The sequence below is a fragment of the Physeter macrocephalus genome, chromosome 16, assembly GCF_002837175.3.
Source record: "Physeter macrocephalus isolate SW-GA chromosome 16, ASM283717v5, whole genome shotgun sequence".
Lineage (NCBI taxonomy): Eukaryota > Metazoa > Chordata > Mammalia > Artiodactyla > Physeteridae > Physeter > Physeter macrocephalus.
The window spans coordinates 94,598,944-94,615,982 of record NC_041229.1 but is presented as its reverse complement, the minus strand read 5'-3'; the positions used below and the strand labels follow the sequence as shown (position 1 = coordinate 94,615,982).

The 17,039-nt window shown below is 37.7% G+C and overlaps 1 long non-coding RNA gene across 1 annotated transcript in view; it reads right to left on the bottom strand.

Moving 5' to 3' along the window:
* Positions 1–1,646: 1,646 nt before the first annotated feature.
* The window catches only part of LOC102976880 (uncharacterized), a 46,254-nt gene continuing 30,861 nt past the window's right edge, over positions 1,647–17,039 (bottom strand). The window contains exon 3 of the long non-coding RNA XR_449155.2: positions 1,647–1,841. This is a non-coding gene — a long non-coding RNA (uncharacterized lncRNA). The remainder of the gene's footprint in view (positions 1,842–17,039) is intronic.

Here is a 17,039-nt window from a genome sequence, read left to right as displayed (position 1 = left end):
CCGTGAGCCATGGCCGCTGAGCCTACGCGTCCGGAGCCTGTGCTCCGCAACAGGAGAGGCCACAGCAGCGAGAGGCCCGCGTACCGCAAAAAAAAAAAAAAAAAAAAAACCTTCCATAGATGCCTTCATGAAAGACAATGGACAGCCAGGCCTTGTCCTGATACAGAAAAATGCAGCAAGGTTAAGTCATAAACGCAAATCACTGAGAAAAAAATATTCTACAAGGATGAGCTTCAGTAGTAGCTCATTGCCTTAGCAGGAAGCTGTTCCAAGAAGCAAGCTGGTAAGAGGAATTGAAGAAAGTCTCAAGGTCTTTTTTTCTTTTTTCTTTTTGGCCACATCGTGCAGCATGCGTAACTTCCCTGACCAGGGATCGAACCTGTGCCCCCTGCAATGGAAGCGTGGAGCCTTAACCACTGGGCCGCCAGGGAAGTCCCAAAAGTCTCAAGGTCTTCACATCAACGTATTTTAGTCTATCTTTTTTTTTTTTTTTTTTTTTTTTTTTTTGCGGTACGCGGGCCTCTCACTGTGTGGCCTCTCCCGTTGCGGAGCACAGGCTCCGGACGCGCAGGCTCAATGGCCATGGCTCACAGGCCCAGCCGCTCCGCGGCATGTGGGATCTTCCTGGACCGGGGCACGAACCCGTGTCCCCTGCATCGGCAGGCAGACTCTCAACCACTGCGCCACCAGGGAAGCCCTAGTCTATCTTTTTAAACAGACATTCTTAGTACACATGATCCAGGTATTCTGTTGGGTTAAAAGGAAAAGTGCATTGGCTTGAATGTCCGGTAAGTGCCCAGACCTTCGAAACATAACACTAGTCCCCTTAAGTCATAATACGTGTATTCTTTTCCATGTCTGTGGAGAAAGCTTATAAATGAAACTCATTTTAGTACTATAGTACTTTGAGTTTTCTAATGAGGCCCACTCCCTTGAGTTCTGAGTGGGGCTGTTCTCCAAAACAAAGTCCCTTGTTACAGCTGCACATCTCTGCTCTCTCGGTGCTTTCTGAGTCACTTCAGTTAATTTATTTACCCTTTGGCTGCCTTCAATACACGTTTGAGCCCTACTGATGTTCATGGGGAATATGTCATAATCACAGGCAATAAAACTGTGGTGCTCTATTTTTAACCTTGGAGCCAATACCATTCCAATTCAGATGTTAATGTTCTAGGCTCTCGAGCCCTAAATTATAAAGTTTCTGGTTGAATTCCAGTTCCGGAATCCTCGGAAACTGATGGTGACGTTTCATAATTTCAAGTTTAGGATTTTCTTACATGGAATTTTGCAAGTGGTTTGCTGGAGGAGGGATACTCTGTTTTGTTTCCAGAAGAACTTAAAGAGCAAGAAGATGGGGTATAAATGTAGAATGAGAGCCAAAATTTAACTGGCCCTTCAGTAGGACATTTTTTTGACTTGGCTAGTATTATTCTGGGTGGCTTTCAAAATAATAGCTGTTATATATTTAACCAAAAATGTATAGTGCAAGGTGGTTCAATTTCTTTGTTTGGTGAAATGACACTTGGAAGATATCTTTAATATACACAGTGTATAACAATATTTCTTGGTTCTATAGAAGGTATCAGTTGTCAAGAACCATATGAAATTCTTCATGAAATAAACAAAAAAACAGCATCAAGGTTTGAGATTTGTCTTCAACCAGCACAAGTAAAATAAAAAATTCTAACACAGGATCTCTGAAGATGACACGTATTTCTCTTGTGGAAAAAAATAATGAACATAAATAAATAAAATCAAAGCTATCTTGATGTTATTAGTCTTAGAGGAAAATTCCCTGGAACTTAGGCATCTCTTTAGATTCTTTCTTCAGCAGGAGACTCCTTCCAAAAAGAAAAGAAAAATAACAATTATATAGATTAATTGCAGAACTCTGGTTGACAAGAGAAAAAGGACAGTAGTTTTCAAATGGGCCTGGGTAGAGCTGTCCAAATTCAGGTCTTCCTAGTAAACAAGATGCTATGTTTCCAATACAAACTCACCCTATTTTGTTTCATAAACTGTAATGGCTAATGCAGTTTCCTTAGACATTTCAAATAAAACATGATCTCCCTAGTACATGGCTCAATCCACGTAAAAAGATATTTAGGGAGATGATTCACTAATCAGGAGCCTTGCCGACAGCAGAGAGAATAGACAATGGCACCTCCTGTCTGCGAGGACATGAGATTTTATGGCCTGGAAAGATGTCTGTGGAATAGGCACTTGTAGGTCCATACCAGCTGCAAGGTGTGGTTCCTGGCACTACTTCCAACCCGATTCATTGCTGTCTTCCTGCTGGGTGCTGGGTGATTCAGGGCCTTGGTTTTGGCACACACAGACTTTCTCCTCTAAATTTCAAAGGCAGTTGAGTTTGACAGACACTGAACAGAGTGGTTCAATGACTCAGGGAACAACTGTTTGGTGGCCAGAGAGAAATGATCTTGCCATAATAACAGCCTGCAATCTGCTATCCTTTTCCTTCTTGAAATCTCAAAGATCACAGGAAGAACTCATCCCAGGGAGATATCAACTCTCAGGTAGAGACATGGAAACAAAATCCTAGAGAGACTCAGTGCCTCTAGTCTGGGTCAGGATCCCTACCCATCCTCCCAATCTCACCACCCTCGTCAGAAGCAGAAATAGTCAGTCTCCTGATGATTTAGGGAAGTGATTTTTTTCCCCCAACAACTTCCTATATCTCAAGAAAGATGGGTCATCACAATCGTCACCTGGTTTCTCAAGCAGTCCAGATTAAGGAGATAGGCACTGAAAATCTCCCTGAGTCACTCATCAACTTTTGCCCATACTTGAAGGTCACTTAAATATCAAAGAGATATTGGTTGCTGAAGCTGATAAAATGGAAGATGTTAAGAGTCCAGTGTGAAAAATCTGTGGACCACCAGAATGCCTGTCTCTTCAATAGTCAAGCAGGTCTCAACAGCACCAAATCCCAGTGAGGTTTTTACAGCTTACCAAAATTTAACATGGAATTTTTTTTTTTAAGTTTGGGGACAGGGAAGTGAGGCAGGGAACGGGGAGAGAGAGAAACAAGATCCTCCTTTGATCTGAAGGCAGTGCACAGGTTAAAAAAGTAGAGTTTTGGATGTAGACCACCTGGGATCAAGTCCTAATTCCTACCTATTAACCTTGTAACCTTGGGCAAGTTATACTATCTTTCTGCTTATCAGTTTCTAATCTGTAAAATGGGATAATACAGGCACCTACCAGAAAGGACTGTCATGCAGAGTAAATAAATTAAAATATATGAAGCATTTAGAACAATGCCTGAAATATATAAGCATTCAAAAATTTAGCTAATATTACAAGAAGAGTTTAAAAATTTTTTGTTTTAAATTACTTTCAAGCTGAGTATTATTTTTTAAATATAAAGATTCTGACCCTCCCCGTGTGTCTTCCCTACTTTTATATTTACTTGATTTCTCTTTTTCCCCTTCTAATACTCATCTTCTCTCACTTTTACTTTCTCACACACAAATATACAAAATCACACAACCACACTTACAGGAAAAAATTAAATCAGAGTTTGTAAACAACATCTTGAATTCTACGTATCACCTTGGCCATGCTCTTTGTCTGTAAAATATATATAGCTTCACATGCCTTTTCAGAGATATTCCATTTCTCAAAAGTAAAACTAGAGCCATCTACAACATCACTGATTATTAGACAAATGCAAATCAAAGCTACAATGAGGTACCACCTCACACTGGTCAGAATGGCCATCCTCAAGAAGTCTGCAAATAATAAGTGCTGGAGAGGGTGAGAAGAAAAGGGAACCCTCCTATGCTGTTGGTGGGTATGTAAATTGATGCAACCACTATGGATAACAGTATGGAGGTTCCTTAAAAAACTAAAAATAGAGTTACCATATGATTCAGCAATCCCACTCCTGGGCATATAACTGGACAAGACAAGAACTCTAATTTGAAAAGAAACATGCACCCCAACAGTCATAGCAGCACTATTTACAGTAGCCAAGACATGAAAGCAACCTAAGTGTCCATCAGCAGATGAATGAATAAAGAAAATATGGTATATTTATACAATGGAATATTACTCAGCCATAAAAAAGAATGAAATATTGCCATTTGCAGGAATGTGGATGGACCTAGAGATTATCATTATGAGTGAAGTAGGTCAGACAGAGAAAGACAAATATTATATGTTATCACTTATATGTGGAATCTAAAAATTAATACAAGTGAATTTATTTACAAAGCAGAAATAGACTCACAGACATAGAAAACAAACTTATGGTTACCAAAGGGCAAAGGTGGGGAAGGGATAAATTAGGAGTATGGGATTAACAGATACACACCCCTATATATAAAATACATAAACAACAAGGATTTATTGTATAGCACAGGGAACTATATTCAATATCTTGTAATAACCTATAACAGAAAAGAATCTGAAAAAAATATATGTATAACCAAATCACTTTTCTGTATACCTGAAACAAACACAATATTGTAAATCAACTATACTTCCACTAAACAAACAAACAAAGAAACAAAACTAGAGCCATCTAAGATGGAGGGGTATGAACAATTGAATGTGAACCACTCAGTTGTACTAGAGACTTCCATTTTCAGCCATTATGGAGTAATTAGTACCAGACTAGTTCTCCTGCTATAAGAAAAATAAAACTGAAAGTGTTCACACTTTAGATGACAATCAGAGAAGGAATGTAATCACTGAGAAAAAGAAAACACATGATGTCAGCCCCATAATCACCTTCAGCTTCCTGTCTAAAACTACCTTCTGGACTGTGGTGCAGGAAGGGGTAACTTAAGCAAAGCACAATGATCTCACTGATCTGATGGGATAATGATTTGAGTTCAGGTTTGCTTAGGTGGTTAAAATTTGTGTGTTGGGTATCAGAGAGAAAGGGTCTGTATATAAAGAGATAACTCTAAAATATGCATAGGAGTCTCCTTGAATCTTTCACTGAACACTAAATTATGCATGCATAGAAAAAGACTCTGTGAGCCATGGCAGAGAATAATTATTGAGAAACTGTGAGCTGTGCAAAGATTCCAGATATTGCATAGGGTTTGGAGACATTGGAGGTCTGACAAGTCATAATAGAAAGACCTCACTGAACATACTGGGCATTCCTTTGAGATTTCAGAAGGGCAAAGACTTAGGAGTAGGTCTATTTTAGCTGTAGAATAAGAATTACTCTGCACTCTCCCTAAAAACATTAAAAACAAGTCTCAAAAGGATCAAGCTAATCTGTGAGTAAATTAACCACCTGACAGAGCAAAAGTCAACACTCTTCAAAGGAAGACAGATAAACCACATACAACAATGTAAAATCCACAATTTCCAGCATACAATGAAAAAAATCACTAGCTATGTAAGGAAATAGAAAAATGTGACCCATAACCAAGGGAAAAAAACAGTCAAAAGAAACAGACCCAGAAATACAGATAATGGAATTAATAGACAAGAACTTTAAAACATATTAAGAGCTTTAAGTAAAAACTGGACATAATAGGTGGACAGATGAAATTTCCATATAGAAATAGAAACTATAAAAAGAACCAAATGGAAATTCTAAAAGTAAAAATTATGATATCAGAAATTAAAATTTTACTGAATGGCTTAAACAGCAGATTGGACATGGCAGAAGAGATCAAAGTACTTGGAGCACAGAAAGTAGAAAGATTGAAAAAAATGAATCGATCCCAGGGATCTGAGGGACAGTATAAAATGGTCTAATACAGGTGTAACTGGAGTCCTAGAAGGAAAGGAAACAGAAATTGAGTCACAGAAAGTATTTGAAGACCTGATGACCAAGTTTTCCCCCTTATCTGATGAAAAATATTAACCAACAGACCCCAGAAACTCAGCCAATCTCAAGAAGCAAAAATATAAGCAAAACCACACCTAGACACATTGTAGTTATATTGCTGAGACAAAAATAAATTTAAAAAAATTAAATAGCCAAGCAATCACATACAGAGGAATAAAATTTTAAATACTGACTTCTCATCAGAAATAATGAAAGCCAGAAGACAATGGAATAACCTCTTTAAAATGCTGAAAGAAAAAAAAGAAAAACTTGCCAATTGAGAATTCTGTCTCCTTCAAAAAGGGAAGGCAAAATAAAGCCTTTTTTTAGATAAACAAAAAGAGATAATTCACCACTAGCAGACATGCACTATAAGAAATATTAAAGGAAGTCCTTTGAGCTGAAGGAAAATTGCACAGACAAAGGAGTGAAGAGCATCCTTATATATGTGGGTAACCATAATAATTTTTATTTTCTAATTTTATGATTTTCTTAAAAGTGATTGTGTAAAAGTATGGTTTATAATATATGCAGAAGTAAAATATATGGAAATACCACATTGTAAGATTCTTATAATATATATGAAGTGGCATCAGATTAATTCATAAAAGGTTATGATAAGCTAAGAATGTAAAAAATACTTCCTAGACCAACCAGAAAAAATAAAAACCAAATAGGTATGGTTAAAAGCTAATAGAGGAGATAAAACTGTGCTTTATAATACTAAATTATTACAAAAGAAGGAGGAAAAAAGGAACAAAGACTGGTGGGACAAATAGAAAACAAGTAAGATGGTAGAATTAAATCCAACTATATTAACAATTATGTTAAATGTAAATTGATTAAACACTCCAATTAAAGGCACTAATTGTCAGACTGCGTAAGAAAGCAAGACCTAACTTTATGCTAAAGAGATGCACTTTATTTTTTTTTTTTTTTTTTTTTTTTTTGTGGTATGCGGGCCTTCCTCTGTTGTGGCCTCTCCCGTTGCGGAGCACAGGCTCCGGACGCGCAGGCTCAGCGGCCATGGCTCACGGGCCCAGCCGCTCCGCGGCACGTGGGATCCTCCCAGACCGGGGCGCGAACCCGGTTCCCCTGCATCGGCAGGCGGACGCGCAACCACTGCGCCACCAGGGAAGCCCCAAGAGATGCACTTTAAACATAAACAGATGAGTTAAAATTATAAAATGGCAAAAGATATAATGATAGACATTAATCATAAGAAACTGGAGTATGAAATTAATATTAGATGATATTATTACCAGACAATATTAACAGAGGTAAAAAAGAATATTTCATAATGATGAGTGACTTCACCAAGAAGAAACAACAATCCTAAATGAGTATGCATCTAATAACAGTGATTCAAAATACATAGAGCAAAACAAACAGAACTAAGGGGAGAAACAGACAAATCCACAATTATTGTTGGATGTTAACTCTCCTATCTCAGTAACTGATAAAACAAGCAGACAAAATATTAGTGAGAATATAAGGTTTGGAATAATACTACCAACAACTTAATCTAATTAACACTTATTGAACACTATATCCAGCAACTACAGAATACACTTTTTTTTTAAAGTGCACAGGGAATGCTCACAAGATAGAACATATATAGGGTCATAAAACCATTTTCAATAATTTTCAAAGGATTAAAGCCATATATGGCATGTTATCTGACCACAAAAGAATTAAATTATAAATCATTAGCAAAAAGAGATGTAAACTATCCCCAAATTGAACTTGAAATAAATAATAATTTTTAAAAATCACATCTGAAAAGTTGTGGGATGCAGCTAAAGCAGTGCTTAGAGGGAAATTTAGGGCATTATACACTTATATTAGAAGAGAGGAGAGATTTTAAATAAACAATGCAAGAATCTAGAAAAAGAGGAAATAAAGCCAGAATATGTAGTAATAAAAAGTAATAATAAAGAACATAAATCAATAAAATAGAAAAACATAAACTGAACAATATCAAATATTAGTTCTTTGAGAAAGAGCAATAATATTAATATATTCCTAGGTAGACTGATAAAGAAAAAGAGAGAGAAAATACAAATTAACAATATAAAGAATAAAAGAGGGGTGTCACTACAGATCTTTCAAACATTAAAAGGATAATAAAAAGGTTATTATGAACAACTTTATGTCAATAAATTTGAGAATTAGTTGAAACAGAATTTGTGTCCTAGACACTGATATAAGAAGAAATAGAAAATCAAAATAATCCTACATCTTTTACCTATGAGGGAGGAATTAAAAACGTTCTGTAAAAAAAAAAACTCCAGGCTGAGATGGTTTCACTGGTGAATTTTACCCAAATTCAAAAAAGAAATAATATCAATTTTCTATACATGCTTTGAGAAAACAGAGGAGGAGGAAATATATCCCAATTTACTTTATGAGGCATTATGACGTTCTTGATAATAGCCAAGGACATTATAAAAAAAAGAAAATTATAACTAATATCTCTCATGAACATAGACAATAATATTTAACAGAATATTAGCAAACCAATCCAATGATACATAAAAATGATAATATAATGACCAAGTAGAGTTTATTCCAGGAGTGCAATATTGTTTTAATATTTGAAAATCAGTGTAATTCATCACATTTACAAAATAAAAGAGAACAGTGACACGATCATGTCAACATATGTAGAAAAAGAACTTAAAATGACCATTCATGAAAAAAAAAACCCACCAGTTTTAGTGAACTAGGAATGAAGGGAACTTATTTAACCTGATAAAGATCATTTATGAAAAACCTACAACTAACTTCCTCCACCCCATTAAGTTCAGGGACAAGGCGAGACTGTCGGCTTTCACCGTTTTTCAACATCGTACTGAATGTCCTAGTCAGAGCAACAAAGAAAAATAAAAAAAGAAACAAAATCCATAGTGTTTAGAGAGGGGGGAAAAAAAAAAAAAAAAGGACTTCCGTGGTGGCGCAGTGGTTAAGAATCCGCCTGCCAATGCAGGGGACACGGGTTCAAGCCCTGGTTCAGGAAGATCCCACATGACGCGGAGCAACTAAGCCCGTGCTCCACAACTACTGAGCCTGCACTCTAGAGCGCACGAGCCACAACTACTGAGCCTGTGAGCCACAACCACTGAAGCCCGTGGGCCTAGAACCTGTGCTCCACAACAAGAGAAGCCCCCACAATGAGAAGCCTGTGTGCGGCAACAGAGTAGCCCCCGCTGTCTGCAACTAGAGAAAGCCCATGCGCAGCAACGAAGACCCAACGCAGACAAAAATAAATAAATAAATAAATTAATTAATTAAAAAAAAAAAAAAAAAAGAAGAAGCAAAACTGTTTTTATTCATGGATGTACTAGAAACAAGGATCAGCCTTAGTCATATTTTTGACCGTGTCACCAGTCACCAAACCATATAACCGTTTAGACAACTGCCAGGAAATCCTCCTAACATTCTGGGCCCGACCTTTCAGGATTTATGTCAAAACAAAGACAACCGAACGCTGCGATGAAGGGACTGTTTTCTGTAATGAAAAGAACTGTGGGAGAGAAGTGCTCTATTGCTGGACTTACCAGTAAGAAACAGTGTGACTTTGATCAATTTACCTCATCTCTGCCTCTGTATCTTCATCTGTAAAAGTTAATCATTTCCAACCCTAAGATGCCAATTTTGGTCCTGAATAGGCAAATATTTGTTCATTAATCTTCTAGCCCTAGAGAAAATGAGGGTAGCTGGGGCCATGCTCCATCCCAGTTTCCTGAGAGCACCGAGAGCCTTAGACTCCGTGAGCTGTACCACAAAAATATACCAAAGACACATCCGCTTCTCACCATCTCCCACTGTCATCTCTCACCTGCACTAGCTTTTTTTTTTTTTTTTTTCTCTCTTTTGGCCACACCGCACAGCTTGTGGGATCTTAATTCCCCAACCAGGGATTGAACCTGGGCCCTCGGCAGTGAGAGCGCAGAGTCCTAACCACTGGACCGCCAGGGAATTTCCCTGCAATAGCCTTTTAATTGGTCTTCCTGTTTACATTTTGCCTTCCTTCAATCCATCCTCCACCAGTAGCCAAAGAGATATTTTTAAGAATAAGTCAGAGCATGTCAGTCTTCTGCTTCAATCCCTCCAATGGATTTCTCATTGATCCTGGAATTAAACCCCAATTCTTGACTGGGGCTAATAAGGCCTAAACGACGTGGCTCCTGACTATTTTTCGGACTTCACCTTTTAGGCCTTGTGTCACCTTGTTTACTATTCTCCAGTTACCCTGGCCTTCCTGTCCCATAAGGATGCCAATCCAGTCTCTGCCTAATGGCCTTAGTCTTTACTTGGACACCCTCTTCCCAGATCTGGACATGGCTGATTCTTTCTCTTTATCCAGGTCTCAGAGAGGCCTCTTTCTACCACCCTGTCTAAAGTAGACACATCCTCTGCCTTACTTTTTAAAAACTCTCTTTCACTTTAGCCATTTTCATTTTCTTCATTCCTTAGTGCAATGGGTAATTTTCCTACTTATGCATTATCTGCTTCCTTCACCAGACTTTCTCTCTCTTGTTCACAGCTGTTTGCCTTTGTCTGGAGCAGTGTCTGGCATGGATTAGACACTCAAGATACCTTTTTTTTGGGGGTGGGGGCCGTGTCACATAGCATGTGGGATCTTAGCTCCCCAACCACAAAAATATACCAAAGACACATCCGCTTCTCACCATCTCCCACTGTCATCTCTCACCTGCACTAGCGCCAGTGCTATCAGACTATATATCTGGCTATCAGACTATATATCTGGCTTGAGTGGCCACTGAACCAGCCTACCTCTCCGTCAGCCTAGACCAAACCCAGACTTGTCCACAGATCCCAGTCTACCTCTTAAAGCAAGTAAATGCAAATGTATTATGCATGATATATTTATTAAGCATCCGTAACTACTTGCTCTGTGGATACAAAGAATAAGGCAAGATTCCACTCAGCAGGACTCACAATCATATAATGATGGAGATAGACCAATAATAATAAATAGAATTAGAATATTATAATATTTTAATAATTATTAGAACTATAATTTAATACCTAAAATTTCCAGTGTTCAAAGTACTTTCCTATGAATTATATCATTCAATACCAAGAGAATAGCCATCTTTTTCTGTCATTATTTTCAACCAAAAAGAAGTCAGACAAAGGAAAGACAATAGAAGTACCCTGACACAGTGGAAAGAACATGGGATTTGGAATTCTCCAGAAGACCTACACTCATCACTTAAAAAATAACAATAATGGTGATAATAATGATCACTATTTACTAAGAACCTACTATGAACCCAGGCAGGATTAAGTTATGCCGTGTAGTTAACTCAGAGTCAGTATATACTAGGTGACTTTGGGAAAGTAACTTAGCCTCTTTAAACCTCAGTTTCTTGTCCCTAAAATGGTGAAAATTTACTGCATGGTTGTTGTTGGATTTTGAATTAATATACAAGGGGTAGTTGGTATATGAGAGGAACTTAAAATATTAACTATTATTTTTAATAATTACCTCAAATCGAATAGTTTAGAGGAATCTTGTTGGCAACAAAGGCAAGTGGTGACCACAGTCCAGCTGTCACTTGCTGCTGAGCTATTATCCCAGAGCTATTTTGATCACTGGGGAATCTGTATCCTTCCTAGGCCAGAATCAGTGAGGCTCTATACCCACTCTGCGAGTCTGCAGTTCTGAAGGATTAAAACAAAACAAAATAAACCACTAACAACTCAAACATAAATTTTACACAGTAAATTCTTAATTGCAATATTTTATTGCTTTATTATACAAATTAATGTCTCTGAGTTGCCACAAAACTGGCCCTAAGCAAGAACTCATCTACCGCTCCGGAAGTGGGGGAAGGGAAGGCTCCATAAAAGAAGTGTCATTTGGGCTTCCCTGGTGGCGTAGTGGTTGAGAATCTGCCTGCCAATGCAGGGGACACGGGTTCGAGCCCTAGTCAGGGAAGATCCTACATGCCGCGGAGCAACTGGGCCCATGAGCCACAACTACTGAGCCTGCGCGTCTGGAGCCTGTGCTCCGCAACAAGAGAGGCCGCGACAGTGAGAGGCCCGCGCACCGCGATGAAGAGTGGCCCCCGCTCGCCGCAACTAGAGAAAGCCCTCGCACAGAAACGAAGACCCAACACAGCCATAAATAAATAACTTAATTAAAAATTTTTTTTAAAAAAGTGTCATTTGAGCTGGATGGGGAAGGATGGGTAAAATTTGCCAGTAGGGCAATGAGATTTCAGCTATGGGATGAGTAACTCAGAAACACAGGATAACACAAAATATTTGGGATCCCATCTACATATTTTTAAAATAGGATTACCTTTGTGGCACTGTTTTCTTTGTTGCTGCTCTTTAAAAAAAATGATATTAAAATAACTATGTTCCCTGAGCAATTCAATATCAAAGTTTTTTGTTGGAGTTATTTTACGTGTCGGGAAGAAGACAGGCTGGATTCATGGTCAGATGGACTACAGATCAAATAGGCAGTCAGCATGCAGATAACAGAAAATCAAATATACTGGGTTTGAGGAAGGACCAAATTTCAAACTCTTGGAACACTGGACTTTCCTAATGAATTTCAAAGAAAATGTACTCATTGTCTGCCAAGTGGCAATCTCTGAAGTACTATAAGAAGGCCCACAGGAGGAAAACCATCATGTTCCTCTAGAAGACCTTATATATTCTCCAGGTATCATTATATCCATGAGAGATTGAAGAGCAGGTGCACACATCAGTGTATTCATGCAGGTCCGCGCACACATTCCACTGGTAGATATAGCAATGAGGTGAAAATACCAATTTTTTGCGGCATTAGTTAAAAGATGCCCAAGGGGCTTCCCTGGTGGCGCAGTGGTTGCGCGTCCGCCTGCCGATGCAGGGGACACGGGTTCGTGCCCCGGTCCGGGAAGATCCCACATGCTAAATAAATAAATAAATAAATAAATAAATAAATAAATAAATAAATAAATAAATAAATAAATAAATAAATAAATAAATAAATAAATAAATAAATAAATAAATAAATAAATAAATAAATAAATAAATAAATAAATAAATAAAAGATGCCCTAGAACAAAATTTTCCAAAGATCTCCCCTGCTGTTCATGGTTCACCCCAGAGCATCTTGTAACATCTTTCACGAAGAGGAACTCTCCCATAATGAGCCCTTACCATATCCTAGTATTATATATAACCATGACAGGGAGGCAATATTATCTCCACTTTACATATGAGGAAACTGAGGTTCAGTCCACTCAGCTAGTCAGTGTCAGAGCCAGAATTTCAACCCACATCTTTTGTCTTCACTAAGTTTCCTCCTAAGTTCCTCCTACCTTTTAAGCACTTCCTAAGACTCCTCCTGAGCTAGTTGTCTGAAACCAAGAATTGACTAGAAGACAGATCCTTACACTCTGTCTGGAGTGTAGAAGACAGGGATGTCTGCTCACCACCCTACCTTTCATAACAATCATCATTAATCACCAATTATGTGCCAAACATTATGTCAGACGCTGGGGATTTGAAAATGTGTAAGATATTCCTGGCTTCAAAGATCTCATTATGTAGTAAGGAACTCAGTTTTATGCTGGGTCCCGTGACACCAAATGTATTTTTTAAACCCTTTATATCTGAATCAACCTAGCCAAACAATAATGGAGCAATCCAAGTGGATAAAAAGAGAAGAATATAATGAAAAAGGAATTCTTTAGGGAAAAGGGGTAGAAAAATTATATTCCAAATTTTTCTTTCTAGTAACAACTAGGAAAAATCACCCTCATTTTATCCCTTGCTACCAGCCTTGCAGAAAGGAGCAGATGAAAATATAAACTATATGGAAATTCCCTCGCGGTCCAGTGGCAGTGGTTAGGACTCCGCCCTCTCACTGCCAGGGGCCTGGATTCGATCCCTGGTAGGGGAAATAAGATCCCACCAGCTGCGCGGCATGGAAAAAAAGAAAGAAAAGAAAATATAAACTATGCAACCATAGGTAATGGATTTAAACTTTCTGGATCTGGTCCCCTTTATGGGACTAATAATTCCTCTTCTGAGTCTATATCGGCGTCACTAATAAAGATCATATCAAAATCTTGCTGATGGAAGCCATGTGTTACAACCCCCTCATTTCACAATGGGGAAATAGTTCCAGAGAGAAAGCGACTTGCTTAAAGTGTCAGGGCTATTTAGTGGCAGATCTAGGATTAGAACCCATGCCTCCTTGTCAGGTTGGGGGTCTTCTTCCTTGACCAAGGGTACAGGGTGTGCAGGAGATTAAATATATACTAAATTATATCCATCATAGCTTACATGTGTAAAGGTTTTCATTGTTCTAAAAAGGGAATGCATGTACGTTATTCTTATTTTGAGATTTTAAACCTCAGAAGGCCCCTGTGAGGCAGTAAGGGGAGATACTATTATTCCCATTTTACTGATGAGGAAAAGTGAGACTCAGAAGACACGATATTTTTCTAATATCACACAGCATGCAGCAGAGACAGAACATCGATCCAGGTTTTTAATTCCAATCCACTACTCATAACTCCTACACATTGAGTTTGGGGCAGGCGGAGAAACAGAATAATACACCAAAAAAAAATGCTCTTTGAGGCCTTAGAAAACTAACAGGACCTTAGGTATCTGACTTCATTTGGATATGAGACATTCCTCAATAAAAGGACTTTCCCAATTAACTGAAGCATACCCATTTATGCAGCTCCCCCTTGCCCCTTTGGCTTTAACTCTCATTTCAACTGCTTTTAATATAAGGCCTTCCAATGTGCTTCACTATTTGGAACACTTTTTCTGAAAAGCAATTTGGCAATAATTTAGTCGAAGAAGTAGTCAGGAATGTTCACAAAAATTTAGCTACAAATATATTAATTGCTGCATTACCTACAACTCCCCCCCCAGTTTTTTTAAGTTGAAAATTTTCAACAATAAGGGATTCGTTGAATACATCATGATGCATGCATGTACAGGAGTTCTACTCAGCCATTTAAAATTACGTTGTAGTGGATAGATATTACACGAAAATCTGTTCTCAAAATGTTAAGTGAAAAAGCCATACATAAGCTTGTTTTTGTAAAACAAAACTATACACAGATGCACACACTAAGATGCTATCTCTAAGTGTTAGGATTATGGGTATTTTTTCTTCTTTTTGATTAAGTGTACTTTCTAATATTTTCCCCCAAAAATGCATTGCTCTTTAAATTAAGAAAATGTTATTTTCACTTTTAAAAAATGCTTACACCATGCAATTCAATAGTAAAAAAATAAAAAACTATCTGCTTTAAAAATGGGCAGAAGATCTGAACATTTTCCAGAGAACACATACAGACAGCCAACAGGTACATGAAAAGGTGCTCAACATCACTAATCATCAGGGAAATGCAAATTAAAACCACAGTGAGATATCATCTCACACCTGTTAGAAGGGTTATTAATAAAAAGACAAGAAATAACAAGTGTTGGCAAGGACGTGGAGAAAAGGGAATGCTTGTGCGTTGTTGGTAGAATGTAAATTGTTGCAGCCACTATGGAAAACAGTATGGAGGTTCCTCAAAAAATTAAAAATAGAACTACCATATGATCCAGCAATTCTACTTCTGGGCATTTATCCAAAGGAAATGAAAAACAATAACTTGAAAAGATCTATGAACCCCCATGTTCACTGCAGTATTATTTACCATAGTCAAGATATGGAGGCAACCTAAGTGTCCATCTATGGATAAATGGCTAAAAAAAAAAAATATATATATATATATATATATATATATAATTCAATCATAAAAAGAAGGAAATCTTGCCATTTGGGGCATTTGGGGCAACATGGATGGACCTAAAGGGTACTATGCTAGGGAAATAAGTCATATAAAGAAAGACAAATACTGTATGGTCTCACTTATATGTGGAATCCAAACATAGATACAGAGATGGGAGGTGGGGTTGGGCAAAATGGGTAATGGTGGTTAAAAGGTACCAATTACCAGTTATAAAATACAGTTGACCTTGAACAACATGGGTTTAAGCTGCACTAGGTCCATTTACATGCGGATTTTTTCAATACTGAATACTACAGCACTAAACGATCCGCAGTTGATTGAATCCGTGGATGTGGACCCTTGGATACGGAGGGCAGACTGTACAGTCATGTGGATTTTCAACCGCACAAAGGGTCAGCACCCCTAATTCCTGCATCGTTCAAGGGCCAACTGCAAATAAGTCGTGGGGCTGTAATGTACAGTATGGTGGCTATAGTTAATGACATTGTATTGTAGATTTGAAAGTTGCTGAATGAGAACCTACTGTATAACACAGGGAACTCTACTCAGTGCTCTGTGGTGACCTAAATGGGAAGGAAATACAAAAAAGAGGGGATTTTATATATATATATATATATATATATATATATATAATATATTTATAGGTATAGCTGATTCACTTTGCCATGCAGCAGAAACTAACACAACATTGTAAAGCAAATGTACTCCAATAAAAATTAATAAAACAATAAATACCTTTAAAAAAAAAGAAAGTTGCTGAGAGAATAGAACTTAAAAGTTCTCATCACAAGAAAAAAAAATTCCTAACTATATGGTGATGGATGTTGACTTATTGTGGTGATCATTTCACAATACATGCATATATCGAATCATGTTGTACACCTGAAACTAATATAATGTTATATGTCAATTATAGCTCAATTTAAAAGACATGTTGACAAGCTTAAAAATATATATACATTCTTTTCATCTTCAGAGGAACATCACTTCATTTTCCTGATAGCCCAGTCATCAGCATGAACCTGTTACTGCTCAGACAGGAGCTATGCACCCAGGATGTATTGAGATGTGCAGGGCTTGTTTCCACTACATTACACAGTCTTGGGCCAGTGTGCTCTTTGAGTTCTCATGACTGTATTTTATAGTCTTTCTATTGGTTATCTCAAAATCAGCTTTTCCATCCTGTCACCATCAATTATTATCTCAAAATCAGCTCTTCCGTCCTGTTGCCACAAATGCCACCCTTCCCCCAACTTCTAGCCCACAGCTTCTAATCTGAAGTGGGGTGGGAAATTGGATCATCAAAAAATGAGAATCATTTATAAAAGAAATGCATGGGAAGGTCATCAAGAAAGTATGTAGCAAATCAAAACTACAATGAGATATCATCTCACACCGGTCAGAATGGCCATCATCAAAAA